The 18558-nt window shown below is 41.5% G+C and overlaps 1 protein-coding gene and 1 pseudogene across 3 annotated transcripts in view; both read right to left on the reverse strand.

Moving 5' to 3' along the window:
* Window positions 1–18558, reverse strand: part of LOC110198973 (lysosomal acid lipase/cholesteryl ester hydrolase-like) — a 162470-nt gene that overhangs the window by 117183 nt on the left and 26729 nt on the right. The gene's annotated exons all lie outside the window — the stretch shown is intronic.
* LOC110199931 (gastric triacylglycerol lipase-like) overlaps window positions 1600–18558 on the reverse strand; it is a 28702-nt pseudogene continuing 11743 nt past the window's right edge. Inside the window, exons 3-9 of the transcript XR_013485497.1 lie at window positions 17475–17673; window positions 8965–9074; window positions 6316–6452; window positions 5870–6013; window positions 4201–4273; window positions 3598–3665; window positions 1600–1889 (exon numbers count right to left, since the gene is read on the reverse strand). The product of XR_013485497.1 is annotated as a gastric triacylglycerol lipase-like (transcript). The remainder of the gene's footprint in view (window positions 1890–3597; window positions 3666–4200; window positions 4274–5869; window positions 6014–6315; window positions 6453–8964; window positions 9075–17474; window positions 17674–18558) is intronic.

Genomic DNA, 18558 nt, shown 5'->3' on the forward strand with positions numbered 1-18558 from the left:
AGAGTATGTAAGTGTGTATACATATATGTGTGTGTGTGTGTGTGTGTGTGTGTGTGTGTGTGTGTGTATATATATATATATACACATATATATATGCATGTACATATCCTACACACAAATGCATAAAGGCAGCTTATTATGGACCACCAGTTACCCTTCAGGCATATTAGTTAATATATAACAACAACATTTTGTCCTCACAACAACCAAAGTCTGCCAACATGCATTTAGTAAATATTTTCTGTGTGTCAGGCACTGTGCTAAGTGTTGGGAATAAAAATAGAGGTAGAAAGACAGTCCCTGGTCCTCAAGGAGCTTCCATTCCAATGGGGGAGGGGGAGAGACAAAGGTAACTAGGCACCTAGGTGTGGTGGAAGTCCAGAGCACTGCCTCCAGAGGAAAGAAGTTATTTTTATCCCACTTTACTTATTTCTTTTGTTCCTTGTGCTTCTTCGACTCCTGGTATAGTCTGAGCCTTTTAACTTTCCCTTTCAACTGTTGATTGATGACACCTAGAACTTGGGATATCCTTTTGTTTTCCAGATTCTTTCTCGCTGGTTTGTTGTTTCCTTTAATTGGGCGAGATGCCCAATTAGTTTTCATGACTTCCATTTCGGCATTCTCCATTCAAACCCAACTGGCAGACTTGCTACTCCCTATTATCTGACATCCACCTCGGTCCTCTCTGCCAGGAATGCCCTCAGTCTCTGCCCATCTCCACCTCTCACAAGTCATTGTTTTCTTACAGGTTTCACTCATATGCCACTTCTGTGGATGACTTTCCTGACCCTCCTAGTTATCCATGTTCTCAACCACTCCTCAGATCAGTGGTCTTTTTTTTTGCTTACAGGTCATTCCTGCCCAGTGCAATGAAAGGTCATTAAAAGCAAAGGACTGTTCGCTGTTTTGCCTTTGTATTCCTGGGGTTTAACTCCATCGTCTGGAAGTCTAGGGAAGTCAATAAGGGAAATCAACAATTAAACATCTACTATGTCCAGGCTGTGGGCTAAGCACTGGGGAGTACAAAAAAAGGCAAAAGACAATCTCTGCCCTCAAGAAGCTCCTTATCTAATGGGGGAGAAAACATGCCAACACTATGTACAAACATGATGTCGGTGGCATCAATGAGAAAGAATCTCACAAAGAAGGTGCCAGTGTTGAGGGGACCAGGTAGGCTTCTTGTAGAAAGTGGGACTTTAGCTGAGAACGCAGTAGATGCTCCATAAATGCTTGTTGGATTGACTCAGATTGGGGATGGACAGCACCAGGCATCCCAAAGCAAGAGTAGAACCTGACCGTGCCTGGTGTAGTTCCCAGTGCCTCCACTGTCAATTCTTAACCTCAACCCCACACTCAGGAGATTCCACCGTCAGCACTGTTCCTTTTGCCAGACTTCCGGGGAAACAGAAATGACTATTAAAATACAGAGTGGAGACTGACTTAAACTGACCGTCTTCCTTCTACTTTTAGAACTTTATTAATCTTCCCCTACTCTCCCTACACACCTTGAGGTTACTTCAGAACTATTAAGATGAATCAACAAAACGTGTTAGATATAATACATTACAGGAGTGGAAAAAAAGGTTCAAGATCCTTAGGTCTAAAAAAAATGACATTTTAATCGAATTACAACAGCTCCTTAGAGCACCCTGTCAGAGTACCTTATAGTGCTTTTTTGATCAAATTAATGATTTTATAGTAAATTGCCCAAGGTGCATCTATTCCCCAAATGATTGTAGTATGGAATTGTCTTGTGATAAATGAGATTCAGGATTTGAGGCAGTAAATTTTTGACATCTTCTGGGTCGGCCACCAAGTCCTGCCCACCATTCCAGGCTGCAGTGGGCACGTGCATCTCTGTCACATTATAAAATGGAGGCATACTCTGAATCAAAATGAGGATAGACAAAAGATTTCATAGGAAGTCATGATTTAGAAGCTTCCATTTCTTTAAATGATGAAATGAACCTATTTTAAATGAGTTCTAGAATGACCTATCTCTAAAAAAATTATTGGTAAAAAGTTATGAAGGTACAGAGATTAGCATTCTTTTGAAATTAAGCTGAAAATTAGACTTATACATACATATATACACATATGTATATACACGTGTGCACACACTCCTATACATGTGTATATACACATACATACACATAACTATCTAAGCTTATATTTGTGTGTATATGTATATATATGTATACATGTGTATATATAGTATGTGTATGTGTGCGTATATATGTGTGTATATATATATGTGTGTGTATACCTATATCTATATATAGGTATGTATACACACCCACACAAGATTGGCTAGTTGGACAGTTTGTCCTAATCCCAAGTATACAGACTATCTACAGAGAAAAGATGGAGCATTATTTATGAAACAGGAGAATTTTCTACCACATTTTCCAGACTAATCATATGCACAAATGGATGTCAAGGAACATTCCGTTTCAAGTTATAGCCCAACCTAACGAATATCTGTAGATCATGCCAGTTATGGAGTTCTGGCTTAGGTTGGCCCAGAGACCCAGTTTCATCCACCCTGGCCTCTCCAATACAAACAAGTTCGCTGTCTACCTTAGGAAGATTAATTTTTTCCTGGATTTCATTCTTTAAGAAGGAAGTGCCATAAGACTGGGTACCCAAAAGCTAAGCTCTGCAGGGTTCCCCATCTTATGAAAGGAGCTCAATTCATATATAGTGACAGGCCAAAGAATAAAGGAATTGGCTGAACTCAGGCCTTTGACTTATGGAACTCTCTTGTTACGTGCACAGGCCAGTATTTAGTCATTTTATCTTGTACTGGGAAACTGAGGGAACCTGAGAATTTTAAGGATGAAACTAATGCACAAAGTGACATGACCTCCTACAGCCCTTAGAACATGTAGAAAATAGGTCTCTGAAAAAGGTTCCTCTCCTTAATTTTTCTTGATTAATGTTGAGTTTGTTAAATCTGAAAAGGATATGATGAAGGATAATATGCCTGAAGACCTTCCCAAATTAACATATGCTTGAACTGTTATACTCTCCTTTCTGTTCTCAGCACTTTATGTATTTCTTGCCTTCAAAACTAATGACCATCTTACATTTTGCCTCCCTGCACCTAGTGTGATATTGTACATCTACAGTTACATGTCTGGAGCTTAAAGGGGACTCCATGGAGTGTACAGGGTCCACACCCTCCTTTTAGGGATTGAGAAATGGTGGAGGCCCACAGAAGTTCATGATCCGTCCAAGGTCACAGGAGTAGAAGCCAGGTGGCCTGACTCAAGCAGGCAGCTGAGAATGCCTGAGTGAATGATCTATTGTGGAAAGCACAACACCATTCTGAGTTACAGAGTAAGAAATGGCCTTTGGATATTTTCCATGGCCATCCCAGGAAAGGTGGTGGCCACCAGGGCCTGCTGGTGATGTGGGCCAGGCTGAGTCGCCGGCTGCCTCAGGAGCGGCCCAGCTGAACTCGCTAGGCTTCCTCCCTAGTGCTGGTGAGGCTCTGGCACTGCCCCATTCTCAAGTGAAGCCCCCGGCTCAGTTTGTTCTTACGCAGCAGGGAGACCTTCCCTCCTCCTCCCCGTCCTTGGGTCCTTTAGCTGGTTAAAGTGCATTCTATTCAAGTCGGGATCTCCCCAATCAAAAGCTCTAAAATCACCCGAGTTATAATCCTAAAATGAAATAAAACAGATGATCATGGGCTCAGGAACAGGGCATGCCTGGCCCCCCACAAGGGGGAAGCTCCCACTGCAGACGATCATCCCTTCAACAGCTCTTCTTCCCACCTTACAAAGCTGGCTTGGTACATTCAGGTTTTTTAAATGGGTTTTTATCTAACAACCAAAGGCAGCTGCTTGGGTCTGGGTATCCACACTGTTGGCGTCATGTTCCATCTATGGGGCTGCCGGGGTGACACGGTCATAGCTTTACAGCTAGAAAAGACTACCTAATCCAACCCCCCCATTTGACAGGTGGGGACACTGAGGCTCCCAGAGGTGAGTCTCACACACACAGTAAGACTGGGAGCAAAGGGACACGGTGGACAAAGCGCTGCTTCAGTGCCCTTCAGAGTCTGGATCAAGACAAAGAACCACCGGCAGGGCACATGTCCTCTCCGGAGCACGGGACTCACGTTTCCCAGGGAATTGTCAAGAAGGGAGCTCAGTATAAATGAAGGGTGTGTTCAAAGGTGCTAGAGAAGCATACCTGGATCCAGTGTAGCATGTTCTGAACTGAAGTGCCTGCCAGGTTTTATGACAAATACACATCCAGGCGACTTTACAGGAACAATGTTTTCCCATTTAATTCCATTGCAAGCTGTGGAACATTTTGGTGATGTTTAATCTAGAAAATTTCTAGGAAACAAGGATATTTTTGAGAAAAAAAATGATCTAGTACTTCAGCACATCAAACAAGACCCTGAGGACAACATTCACTTCCCAGAGAACTCCAACACATGCCAAAGGGCACAGAGTCACGAGTACACGAGTCGACCATATGGTTGAGAGAAAACTAGAAACTATCACAGAAGCATGAGAAAAGATGGGAAGAGTCAGTACTGAGAGGGTTACTGAAAGACAGGCACTACGAGAGTGGCTGTGACTGAGTCTTCTTGAGAAAGCAAGTGGAAATTACATGAAGAAAGTGACTGAAATGTCCATTTCCTTTGACCCACAAATCCCACTGCTAGGCACGTATCAATCAATCGCACCACCAACCCATCAAGACACACTTCTCAAGCACTTATTACGTATCGGGCCTGGGCTAGACAATGGAGTAACCAAGACAGAGAGAAAACCACTCCTGCCCTCAGGGAGCTTAGATCTCTACAGAGACAGCAGGTGCACACTGAGGGATACACTCGGGGATCCCAAGGTCATTTGGGGGACGGGCAGTGGGTGTGAGGGAGGATTCATCTAGATGGTGGCTGGCACTTGAGCAGTTTGAAAGGAAACCCAGGGGTCTCCAAGGCAGACATGAGCAGGAAAAACTTCCCAGGCCTGGGAGGACAGCCTATGCAAAGGCTCAGAGGAGAGATGTGGCATTTCTGGGAAAGAACAAGACGGCCCATCTGTCTGGACCAGAGGAGTGGGAAGGCAAAGTTAAGTTGTATAACATGGATTCAACTACAGGGTTATGAAGGTCTAAGAATTCTAGTGCTCCATTTGAAGAAGAAAACAACACTCCCAGGCATATAACTTTGGCGCAGAAAGGATGGGTAGCATTGCCTCAAAACGATGCTGGAAAAAAATGCAACTTCCATTTTGATCACAGAACCTCAGTTGGGAGTGACCTTGGAAGCCACCTAGTCCAACACTCCTGATGAATGGTCATCTGTAATCGCTCGCAAACTTCTGCTGGTGGGGGGTGGGGAACTCACTATTTTCTGATATAGTCCATCACCTTTGTTTTGAGACGTCTAATGGTTAGGAGGGCTTTCATTCTACTTCACCCACATCTGCCTCTAAGTGACCCTTACCCATTATTTCTAATTCTGCCCTCAGAACAAGCCTAGCTATCAGACCTCCCCTAACTCTTCTCTTTTTCAGGCTAAATAACTCCAGTTCCTTCAACTGATCTGGAAGGCCACAAGTCCAGTGGGGTCCCTCCCCCACTGGCTGCCCCCCGGATCCTCCCAGACGATGAGGATGCTTCCAAAACGTGGTGACCAGAGCTAAACACCCAGTTCGAAGTGGGAAATGGTTATAATCCCTGTATTAGAGGGCTTGGTTTTAATTTTGTTTTTTCCCAAGGAAAGGTAATATGGAGAGAGGTTTATTGGGAAGTTGGTTTGAGTTAAAGCAAAATGCAGCTTTTAAAAGAAAATCCAAAAAGAAAACAGTGACTTCTCCTCCTCCACATCATCCTACTCACCATATTTAAATTTATGAAATCAAATCCACAGCATAAACAAAAAGCTTCGGCAAATGGAGTCCACATGCTGTGCACCACAAAGCTCCGTGCTGATGAATCGGTTAAATAAGGTATTATGCATAAATTCTCGTTTGCCATAAATAATCTGTAAAATGAATTTAAATGACCTAAATTTAGACAATCACAGTTAGGTAGGAACCCCCCCAGTGGTAGCTCTAGCACATTAGCAGCTAAGTGGACGATCTCAAAGTTCATTAGGTGGTTTGGCTAGGGTCACACAGCTAACAAGAGTCTGAAACAAGTTTGAACTCAGATCTTTCTAACTCCAAGTCTGGCAGGCCGCCCTGCCGATCAACACTGCTTTGTTGTCCATTGGTGACTGTGCCTGGCTTGGAAACACTTCAGACTTTGGATGTTACAATTATTCAAGCAAAAAGACTAGCATACCCTGAGCAATTTCTTTAAAGCATATGCCACTTTAATCAGAAGACTTTTTGTGTGCTGAATGGTGATAACTGGAGCTAATGCAAAGAAGATTTGGATTCTCTGAGCCAGCCTTGGCAAGGTGGACAATGCTACAAAAGCTGAAAGAGACAAGATAAAGATTAGTGAGAAACTGTCAGATGGCACATCATGGAAGAACCTCACTGGGAGAGCTAGCCTCCTTTCCTGGCTAGCTATCGGCAGCCAGGGCTCTTTACTCATTATGCCCTCCTCCTCCTAACTTGGTCTTTTGGATCTGCTATGGTCGGGGAAATCAGATAACTGAGGATTTTAGAATGGCTAGAAATCATATGGTGATAAGGCTGAAAGCAAAACCTTTTAGGGTTTCCTACAGAAAACGGTACCAAGGTTTCTGTGGGGTTTTTTGGGGGGAGATTTTTTTCAATGGTACCAGGTAACTTCCTGATACTTAGATAAATTGCAGATGGTCAAAGGAGCCATTAGTTGACCTCTGGATAAATGGGGTGACACACTGTTATGGTGAATAAACAGGAATATAGCTAAAAAAAAAAAAGGTGGGGCATGCAGTCACATTTGTCATCCAATTCAGCACAGATAAGGCCATGACAGTGTCAACACCCTCTGAGCAAGCTGAATCATACCATCTCTCCGGTTTCTGTCAGCACCAAATGGCTGGGGTTCTACATTCACTTTGGGGGCTCTGAAACTGACAAATGGTTGCAACAACAGGGACAAGACTTGAGGCAAAGTGATAAAAAGAATTCTAAAATTTAGGATCTGACAAAAGCAACTGTCTTTGTATCTTCAGTGCTGAGCACAGTGTCTAGAACTCAGATTCTAATCTCTAATTTTTGTTGAATTAAATTTAATTAATCCTTTGGATAGTTAAGACCAGAAATAAGACTGAGGGGCATTTAATCAGAGTTTCATGTATAAGGTGAATGTTGGCAAGAGAATGATGGGCGGCTATTTTCTATGAACAAGAGGAAATGGGTTCCCAGAGCATCGTGACAAACTGCATTGGACATAATGGAAATCTTTCCTAATGTGTGAGTGGCTGTACACAGCAATATGTTATTAAAAATGTCAAAAGACCTCTCCTGGAAGTCTTTAAAAAAAGGGCAGCTTCTCTTCTAGATGACTAGGGGCAGCTAGCGGTGGAGTTTAAGTCAGGAAGAACTGAGTTCAACTATTGCCTCAGTCACTTACTAGCTACGTGATCCTGGCTGAGTCACTTACTCATTCTCAGCTCTGGCTGCTCACCTGTAAAATGGAGTGAAATGACACCACTTTCTCCACAGGGTTGTTGGGAGGCTCAAAGCACCACGTAAATGTTCCCTGTTCTTGTGACTTAATAGTGGTCCTGGTACTTTGTAAGCACGAATATCACAGACTCAATATTCACGTGTGTCCTGCTTACCATCCAAGCACCCTGGATGTAAGTGGATGAGGAAAATTATACACGTCCAACTGAGGTTTTAGGGAGCACATTTTAGACATGAGCTCTCTTTGGATTTAAAATCTAACAAGCTAAAATTAGATAGGAATAAATATGAGGTTGCACACTAAGTAACACAGTGATTACAGGGCTGCACCTGGAGTCAGGAAGACCTGAGTTCAAATCTGGCCTCAGATACTTACTAGCTATAAGGCCTTAGACAAGTCACTTAACCTTTCTCTATCTTAATTTCTTAAACTGTAAAAGGAGGATAATGATAGTACCTATCTCCCAGGGTTGATGTAAGGATCAAAGGAGGTCATATTTGAAAAAGTGCTTACCCCATGCCTGCACATAGTAGGCACTAATGCTGATGCCCTTTCTTCCCACTAGAGTTCAAAAATCAAAGCAGGGGCAATAGTTTTTCTATATTCTGTCCTGTCACCGGGTCCCCAGTTAAAAGGGATATTTACAAACTGAGGAACATCTGTAGGCAAAACATTCTGGATGGGGAAGGGTTTGCTCATGTCCTGTGAGCATCAGCTGAAGGAACCAGTGAGATTTAGCCTAAAGGACGGAGGACTTGGAGGAGGCGGGAAGGGCCATGGTTGCCGTCTTCCAGTTCTCTAAGACAAAAGGTGGTGTTGTGGAAGAAGGCGTAGATTTGCTCTCCCTAGCCCCAGAGGATAGAACCGGGAGCAACGTGGCCAAGCTTCAAAGGAGCAAATTCAAAGCTGAAGCCAGGAAAGCTTCCTGACGCTGGGGCTTCTCAATGGGGAATGGGCTGCCCCAGAAGGTGGTGTGGATCTTTCAGCGGGGGCTGGATGAATCTCTGTCCTGTCTATCGTACTAGGGATTCCTTTCAGGCCTAGGTTGGACCAGATGGCCTCTGAGGTCCCGCCTAACTCTGAAATTCAACGCTTCTTTGTTTCTATGACATTCACCATTATTGATATCAGTGGCGTAGGGCACCCTGCAAAACTTGCTATGAATGTTCTTCTCATTGGGATGGGTGCCAGCTGGGGAATGGTGGCCACCCATGCTCAGTCTAGGGCTGCCACACAGGGGAAAGAGTTATGACCCTTTCAAAGAGGCCAGGCCTTCTTTCATAAAGAGACCCACTGGCTCAGCCCTGAGCTTATCAAACACTTCTGCCACCAACACTGGGGACACAACATCCATTCCTAGCATACCAACAGTAGTGCCTTGGGAGTGGCCTATATAATACATTTCCTTTTGTCCAGTTTTCCTCCCAATGAAGTCAATTGTGGCTAGAAGGTCATATGTTGCCATTTCATCGAAACTGCAAAAAAAGAAAATATGACACATTTCTTTCTTTTTTTTTCTTTTTGGCTAGGCAATGGGGTTGAGTGACTTGCCCAGGGTCACACAGCTAGTATGTGTTATGTGTCTGAGGTCGGATTTGAACTCAGGTCCTCCTGAATCCAAGGCCGGTGCTCTATCCACTGCACATCTAGCTGCCCCTGACACATTTCACTGTTACATCATTTCAACATATGGAAAATTATGGCTAAATAGAAGAGAAAAAAGGACAACTAATGTGCAGAGTTCTGCTGAATTGGCAGGAGCTTATTAGATGGCTCCTGACTCCCAAGGAAAGAAGTAGGGATGTCCCTGGCCTTGAGGGGATCAAAATCGATTTGAAAAGAAAAAATACCCCTACATAAGTATCCTAAGAAAACTTAGAAAGGAAAACATCAGCATCTATCAGGTCATGCCCTTCACGTAAAGCATATTAGTGCAGCTGGGGCTGTGTGGGAGCATCATTGCAGGTGCGCTATTCCCTCATCACCCCAATGTCCTCCACCTGGCCATTGAAATGGAAACTCTCCTCTGCCCTCATTCTGCTTGTTTTTCACTCCTGACATCATAGGAATTCTCCACAGATGGTCCACCCAATGTGTTGAGGCCTCCTCCCTGTTCTTACAAACCTTAAAGGGGGTCCATGCAGTCTGAGGGCTCTCTGGCCACTCCTTCCCATGCCATGGATGTCCTTGACGGCATTCTTTCTGCCCTTCTTTTGTGATCTACCATGGGCTAGTTATCCTCACCAAGGTTTACTCCACTGCCCTTTGGGTCCTAACATGTAACTCTTCCAATATCATGTTATTCAATGATTTTTAGCCATATAACATCATTGGGAGGATATTATTGCTAAAGAAATGATGCAACTTCCTAAATATGATCTAGCCTGATCACCTACCCCTAACTCAACTCTATTCCATGGATCCAACTCCCTATTCATCTGCAATGCTGTTCATCTAAGAGAGAGAGAGAGACAGACAGACATATACATATCTGTGGATGAACTCAACAACCTGTCCATTCAACCACATGTATTTTACTTTGCCTTTGTTATTGTACATTTTAATTTATCTTATTTATATTTCACATGTCCTAATGGACATTTCTATAATACTTTATCCAATAGAATGTAGGCTCCTTGAGGGCAGGGACTACTCCACTTTTGTTTTTGTATTGCCAGTTCCTGCCATATAACGGACACTTAGTAAATGCTTATTGATTGAGGTGAAAATCTACACCATGTGTTTTCTATCCACTTTGTTTTTCCATGTGGATGATTAAATCCCTTCCAAAAAACTATGGATTCCATCAAGGAGGCTTTCCAATGTTCTAGAGCTCCACACAATTAGCACAACAAAAGACAGCATTTTTAGAACCTTGCCATCAATCTAGAATTGTTCTTCTGTATAGATTCTGTGCAGGAGGGCTTCCAAACACCTAAGATCAAGATGTCTCCAAGCAGAGGCCTCATCTCTGTAGATACGACTGTCACCAAATCTTTAGTTATTTGGCCATGAGAGGTATGCAATTTGAGGACAGTCTTTAAGGCTAAAACTTGTTCTACTCAGTCAAATACATTTTAAAAAATCAATAAGCAATGGATACAGTTGGATATTAGAGTCACTATATCTCCCAGGCTGTTGTGTGACTACAAATATAGAAAATCCAGTATGTGAGAGCCAACTTATCCCTCCTAAGGTTTTCATCAGGTACTCCCTTCACAACTAGAAGTGACATTAACATTGTACCTCAAGAGATGAGCAAACCAAAGAAGATCCTGACTAATATAAAATTATTGTCAATAGAGAGATCCACAAAAGGAGAACATTAACCTTCAAAACTATAAGCAGAAAAGGAAAAACATGAATTTTCTACAAGGACTACATGAAATGTAGGAGAAAATGAACCAAGAGACTTAAAACAATTTTTAAAGTTCTGGAGAAAAGAATCAGAAGGATAGTCTAGAAAGAAAGTGGGAAGCCTTATCCAAGTAATGGACTCCATGAAAAACTAGAATAGATAGAATGAAATATTAGAGCAATATTTTTAAAAATTGAAAAATAGAAAAAATATAAGATATCTGATATTGAAAACTATTAAATTACTCTCTCCCTTAAAACCATGGTTTTATTTTAGAAAGAGCCTGGGAATAACATTTTGAGAAATTATAAACGAAAACAAAAAGAATCCACCAATTATCTCCCCAAAGGGAAGAGTGCCAGGCATGTCCAAACTAATATTCAGAGCTCCCTTGTCAAAGAAAAAGCAGGGCCTGCTTCCAGAATGAAGTTGCTCAAGGACTGAGGAACCACAGCTAAGGCTCCCAGAAGACCCAGCAGCTTCTACTATACATCAAGAGATCTCAGAACAGAATGAATCAAAAGGCAAAATGATAGGCTTTTAACACAGAATAATTTGCCTTGCAAAGCTGAGCATAATCCTAAAGGGGAAAAAAATGGATTTTTAATGGAATAGAGGACTTTGAAGTATTGCTGATAAAAAGACCAGAGTGAAATAGGAACTTTAAAATGCAAACATAAAATTCAAGAGAAACCTAAGCAACTGAAAGGGGCCCGTCTGACGATGCAATGCTAACATTCTCACAGGAGGAAAAGAAACAAGTGTCCTTCAGAAGCCTACTATTTTACAAGATAACGAGGGAGCTAAGTGAGAAAAATAGAAGAGCTGGGGACTGATTGCATTCTGAGGGTTTTAAGAGAGGAAAAGAAGGGAGAGCAAAAGGAACACCTTAGTGTAAAGAGAAATAAAGAAGAGGAAGAACTTGCTGTTTCTCACAATGAGGGTACATTCGAAGTATAGACAAACAGGGAGGAAGGAATGGGGAGATCATTAGATGAATCTCACACTCTTATCTGAAATGGACAAAGGAGACTGCATACACATACACAGAGTTGGGAGTAAAACTACATCAAACTCAACATAGGGAAACATGGGAGGTGAGGGTGAAGGACGATAAACAGCTGGGAGAGTAAAGCTGCAAGCAAAACATACTTTCTGTAATGAAGGGGGGAATTAATACGGGGAGGGGGGAAGAAGAAAAGCAAGTGCCTAGAATTCAAGAGGGTGACCATTAAATGGGGAATGGCCGAGCATGAATGTACGTGAATGGAGTGCTGCACTGTAAGAAATGACCAAAGCTACAAACCAATATCTTTTCCCATTTACCAAGATAAGGTCAAAATGGATACACAACCTAGACATAAAGAGAAACATGACAAGAAGACTGAAGAACATGGAACACATCAACTATCAGATTTATGGATAAGTGAACAGTTTATGAATAAACAAGAGATAAAGATCATTGTGAGATGTAAAATGAACAATTTTGATCACATGAAATTAAAAAGGTTTTGAACAAATAAAACTAAGGTAGCAAAGATTAGAAAAGCAAAAAATTAGGGAAAGATTTTTATAGATGGTTTCTTTAGCCATCTTAGATAAAGGTCTCATATCCTAAATATATAGAGAACTTTCTCAGATTTATAAGAATATGAGTCATTCCTCAATTGATAAATGGTCAAAGGATATGAACAGGATGAAGAAATCAATGCTACATGTAGTCATATGAAACAATGTTCTAAATCATTATTGATTAGAGAAATGAAAATTAAAACAACTTTGAGATATCATCTCACACCTATCAGATTGGATAAAATGATAGAAGTGGAAAATGACAAATGTTGGAGGGGACGTAAAAAATTGAGACATTAATACACTGTTGGTGGAACTGTGAATTGATCCTACCATTTTAAAGAGCAATCTAGAGTTGTACCCAAAGAGTCACAAAACTACGTATATCCTTTGACCCAGCAGTAGAGCCACGAGTAGGTCTGTTTCCCAGGGTAATCAGGGCAAAAAGAAAATGATCTGTATATTCTAAGATATTTATAACAGCTCTTCTTTTAGTGGCAAAGAACTGGAAATTGAGGGAATGCTCATCAATTAGGGAATGGCTAAACAAGTTGTGGTATATGATTGCGATGGAATGTTACCGTGCTATAAGAAATGATGAGCAGGTTGATTTTAGAAAAATGTGGAAAGACTGGCATGAAATAATGAAGAGTGAAATGAGCAGAACCAAGAGAATGTTGTATACAGTAATAGCAATATTGTTCAAAGAATAACTGAACTAAGCGATTTTGAATATTATAAACATTCAAATCAACCACAAAGCACCTATGAAGGAATATGCTAGCCAACTCCAGAAAAAGAACAGATAAATAGAAGTATGCATAGTGTGGTTTTACATAGATAGGTAGATAGATATACCTATACCTATCTTTATAAATATATAGTTCAGAACTTAAAATGTAACAAAAATTGAACTGAATTGAATTTTTTAAAAAGAGAAAAAAAAATAACCAAAGAAATGATTTTAGAGAATGCTGGGTAGTACGAACTGATAAGCAGAACCAGGAGAATAATCCAAAGACAGCAAGAGTGTAAAGATAAATGATGTGTTAAAGACTTAATAACTCTGACCAATGTAATGACCAACCATGTCACTAGAGACCAATAATGACCCATGTTCCCCACTTCCTCAAAGAGAGGGGATGTCACAAGGTGCAGAAAGAGATGGATATTTTTGGACCTGACCCTTGAGCACATTTGTTTTGGCTATGGTTATTACAAGGGGTTTTTTTCCTCTTAGTTTTTTTTTTGGGGGGGGAGGGGTCAGTACTAATTATGGCATAAGTTAAATCTTGAGAATATTGTCTGTTAACACTCCTTCTTATTACCGCCTCAAGAGAAAGGAAAGATTCCATGAAATGGTTTTGTCTCTAAACACACAATAAGATGCTACCAAATCCTCTCTTTACTGCTCCAGATAAGGGCATGAGCTCTCCCCTTCTTATAAGCTGCAACTTCTCTGTGTTTCTGATTTCATTTATCACAACAATGCCGACAAGGATAAGAGTGGATTCCTCCAAGAGCGTTCAAGCTCCCAGGTCACCGGAAAACACTTTCAGCTTCAGAATGTCCAGTAAAATCACTACCAGGAGCTGCTCCAAGAACTGCGGGATTTATAGCAGCCTTTGAGTTTCTCCTGCCACTAGGAATGAATGGAGAGGAGGCCGCAAGGCAGAGATTCCATGAAACCGACTGTCAAGCCAACCTGGGGATGAATTTCTTCACCCTGACCTAGACCTGGTACTTGAAGCCTTCTCCGCTGGGTAGAGCCATAATCCACTGTCATACAAGCCAAGAACCCAGCACACCTCACACTTCAATCACGTACAGGAAGACAGGAAATCTTGGGAAAGAAATTAAAGGAAAGAGTTTCAGAAGAGAAAGGGAGATTTGGGCAGGTGGAAATAGACCATTTACAAATAGGAGTAACCTATGTATTGTAAGGAACACAGTATACTCCACAAGGGATGGTAAGTATATATTGGCATGGGGTCTTACTTTAACCAGAAATGAAGGAAGAGGGAAAAAATAGCCTATATATAACCACAGAAAGAAGCTCACATATTGAAAAAATAGAAGAGATGGTCAGAAATTTCCAGAAGCCAAATTCCAAACTGAAGCCAATGGCCTCAAATGCCTATAGACAAATATACAGAATATGGCTAAAATGGAAGGTTGACTTTAAATGCTGATGAAACATGCCTCCCTGCTCTTGCTTGCTAGAGAGGTGAGGGAGCCAACACACTCAATGACAAGGTTCCCAGGCACAGTCCACGTAGGCCTTTGCTCTGCTGCACCACACACATTTGGTGCAAGGAAGAGCTTCTACACAGGGAAGGGGTGTGAAGGCAGTTGGGTGGTGGGCTCTGAGAGAGACTACAAAAACATATTTCTTTAAGTACACAGAAGTACATGACAAAGAAGTCTGCAAGGGGACACAAACAAACAGCAGTTTTGTTACTGCCTTGCTCAGTCGAATGCGTATGTGTGTGTTCTCCACTGGCCTCACGGACTTCTGGGAAGTCTATTTTTTCCAATCTAAAAAGAGGCTGAAAGATCCTGACATCCAAGTGGGAAAGGAGCCCAGGATCTCTGAAGCGCTATGGTGAAAAGGGGGAAGAAGGTGTGGACTCCCTTGTGAACGATGGGAGCTGACTGCAAGTGGAGGGCGCTGCTCACCTCGACTGACCACAAACTTGACCAGCTCAGGCCTTGCCTTGTTCACTGAGTAACTTATGGAATCATCTGCTTGCACAGAACTTTACTGATTATTTCTATCCCACGTTGCTACTGGGACCCTGTAAATTTATTCACTCTCTATTTCCCTCTTTTCCTTATCTGACAAACCAGCATTGATTATCTTCTTGAGTTTCCTTTTGTCTTTTTTTACTTTTTGTTTGTACATGGAGGATTTTTTTTATCTAGATAAAGATCAGCTAATTTTTTGTTGAATTCTAATCATCTATTATAGCTGGCTTGGATAAAAGGAAATATAGTGACTAGCTAGGGCCTTACAGAGTGCACTAGAGGGCAGAGAGTCCTAGAAAAACAAAGACTTCTTCTCTAGCCTAAGGGCTCTGAGCTTTATTGACTTTCATGAATAATAAGCATTACCAAGGTCTCTGAAATATCTCCAATTAAAAAAACAGTGGGAATTCACAGGATATTTTTCCAGGCTTTAAAGAAATAAACTCTGAGTCGATACTGAAGTCTCTGCCAACACCTAGGGGCTACAACAATAACAACAAATAATAGATGCAATACGTTACAATACGATGTGATATGGTGTGGTATCACATCATGCCATACAATTAATATAATAATACTCACACATCTTCAAAACCAAACAATACATAACTGTTCAGAGTTTCTTACATAGGCGTCTTTCTTGTTCTTTGACTATTGGCATTTTAAAATATCGCAAAAATTAATTTTTAAAGATTAAGTGGCCATCCCAAAGTAAGAATGCAGATTTGCCCTCATAAGTGTTGTGGAGACTTGGTGGGATAGGCCCTATGACTAGGAGATGGCTTTAGAAGGGTACAGCTTATCTGAAGTCAGGCACAGTGGATTGGGTGGTATTAGCAAGTAGGTAAACTCATGTGGGCAAATAAAGGAACCAGAGGAGGGAAGCATGGAGGAAAATATTTGGGTGTACATAAGAATACATGTGTGGGGAGAGGGGAGAGAGACAGAGAGAGAGAGAGAGAGAGAGAGAGAGAGAGAGAGAGGAGAGAGAGAGAGAGAGAGATAGGAGAGAGAGAAATAAAAGAGAGATAAGAGTTACTAATGTGTAATATAGATCACCAGAAAGAGAAAACACATGAAGAATGTGGGAAACAAATCACTGGCCTGAAATATTGGTACAATTTACTTGTAAAGGGAGACAAATTACCTGGATATCAACTGGAGCTCTGACAAGAACAGAGCCACTAATAATCTCTTGTCTAATTTTAGTAATAATTTCATCTTTCAAAGTGAGAAGAACCAATAAGGGAAATTTCTAGATTTGATTCTCACCCACAAGGAGGAATTGGTTGTTGGGTCAAAAATATTGGGAACCTTGGGGGGGGGAGGGACGTGACCATTTCAGGTTAGATAATGTGACAGGAAAAGAAGGGGATACTACAGGGCAGAGCCTAAGATGCATCCTCTTTTGAGATGACAATTTTAAAGTGTTCAGAGAAAGGACAATAGCCATAAAATCATATAAAGGAAGAGAGCCTAGGACTCCAGAAAGAAATTCTGAATACAAAGGGGAAACAATTACAATGGGATACTGAAAAGGGAGTTGTCTGAAGAGACCAAAGAAATAGAACAGAGAACTCACTAACCAGTTTAGATTTTATTTTATTTTTAAAATTCTTTTTTAAAATTGAGTTCCAAATTCTCTCTCCCCCTCCAACCTCTCCCTCATCCGTCCAAGCTAGCAGTACAATACTCATTCCACATGTGAAATTATATAAAACATATTTCTATAATAGCCATGTTGCAAAAAAAAGAATGAAAGAAAGAAAGAAAGAAAGAAAGAAAGAAAGAAAGAAAGAAAGAAAGAAAGAAAGAAAGAAAGAAAGAAAAAGAAAGAAAGTGAGAAACGATGTGCTTCCAATTCTCTCTCTTGAGGGGGACAAGATTTCTCATCCTGAGTCCCCAGCTCGGATTTTAAAAGGCGATCAGCAGCAACAAGTTAAAGTAAAGGCAAATCATGGAGGATGAAAACGGAGCCTGACACAGTGACTAAGAAGATGTTAGGAGTGCTGAACCTCAGAATGAGAATACAAATTGTAGTTATTATCAAGTTAGAGCCATTACTTTCGGCCAGAGTTTTTCAATGTTGGGTCAGGCAAAGATTGAATGTCATGCTTTTGTGCATGAAAGTTAGCAAAGTCAGAAAATGTTGATTACATTTCTAAGGCAACCTGGACATGATTCCACAACCCCGTACCTGAAAGGCCAAAACTGATCAGAATCTACGGATAAGAACGAGTGTCTCCTGGACCAAGTGTTCCCTCGGCTGTTCCCCAGCCACACGTAACATTCCATGTCTGCCAAAAGGAAGGCTAAACTGTTGCTGGGCAGGTTTGAGATCCAGCTGCTGGCTGATGTCAGCAAGCCATGCTGTAAAAACACAACAGGCCTCTGAGCTGAAAGGAAAACATGGAGATGGCTTCAAAATCTGGACAATATTGGATTGGAAAACCTCTTCTCTGAAACTCAGAACTGAAGGAGGTCTATGGAGCTAAATGCTTGAGCTTGCTATGAAAAAGGCAAATGTGCTGGGTAAAAATCCGAGTCCTCAAGCACTTCAGAGCTATGTTGTACAGGTCATTTGAAGAGATCTAAGAATTATTTCAGTGGGGCAAGTAAACAATTAGGCTCTGTCTCATTAAGATGAAAAGAAACTACAGGTAGTTCTAATTAAGGAACAAATGATGGGAAGGTCCCAATCTGATGGGACCAACTTGCAAACCTAAATTTCTGGGAGCCTGTGGCTTAATCCAGCGTTACTTAGAGGCAGTTACTAATCTGCAAATCATGTTGCAGAACTCAATTGTTGGAGTTCCAGGCATTTTCTCCAGGAGGGAAATGTTCTAAATGATGTCGCCAGTCCTCAAAAACTCGCCGAACACCCAGCATAGCTGAAAGCCAGAATCACAGCCCCAGAAAGTCAGGGAAGGAGGAGGACTAGGCGTCAGCTCCAGCAGTGGCCTCCAAAGCATGGATGAGGGATGGCCTGTGGTCAGCAGTCTCTACATCTGGGTGGTTCACCATCAGAGCATATTACACTTCATAATTTAACATTAATAACAGCTGTTGATCACTTTAAGGTTCACAAAGGACGTTGTTAAGTAGAGATTTATCCACATAAACACATTAATATTCTCAATGATACACTAGGACCATCCTTTGCTGGTGTCTCTCTCCTGGTCTTATGCACAAGCAAGAGTGATTCACGAGTCTCTGACCTCTCTTACCAGTATAAGTCACCTTTTGGAATTCCCACAGAGGCACTGCTGCGAAGTTGGGAA

The sequence above is a fragment of the Phascolarctos cinereus genome, unplaced genomic scaffold, assembly GCF_003287225.1.
Source record: "Phascolarctos cinereus isolate Bilbo 61053 unplaced genomic scaffold, phaCin_HiC Scaffold_3;HRSCAF=262, whole genome shotgun sequence".
Taxonomy (NCBI): domain Eukaryota; kingdom Metazoa; phylum Chordata; class Mammalia; order Diprotodontia; family Phascolarctidae; genus Phascolarctos; species Phascolarctos cinereus.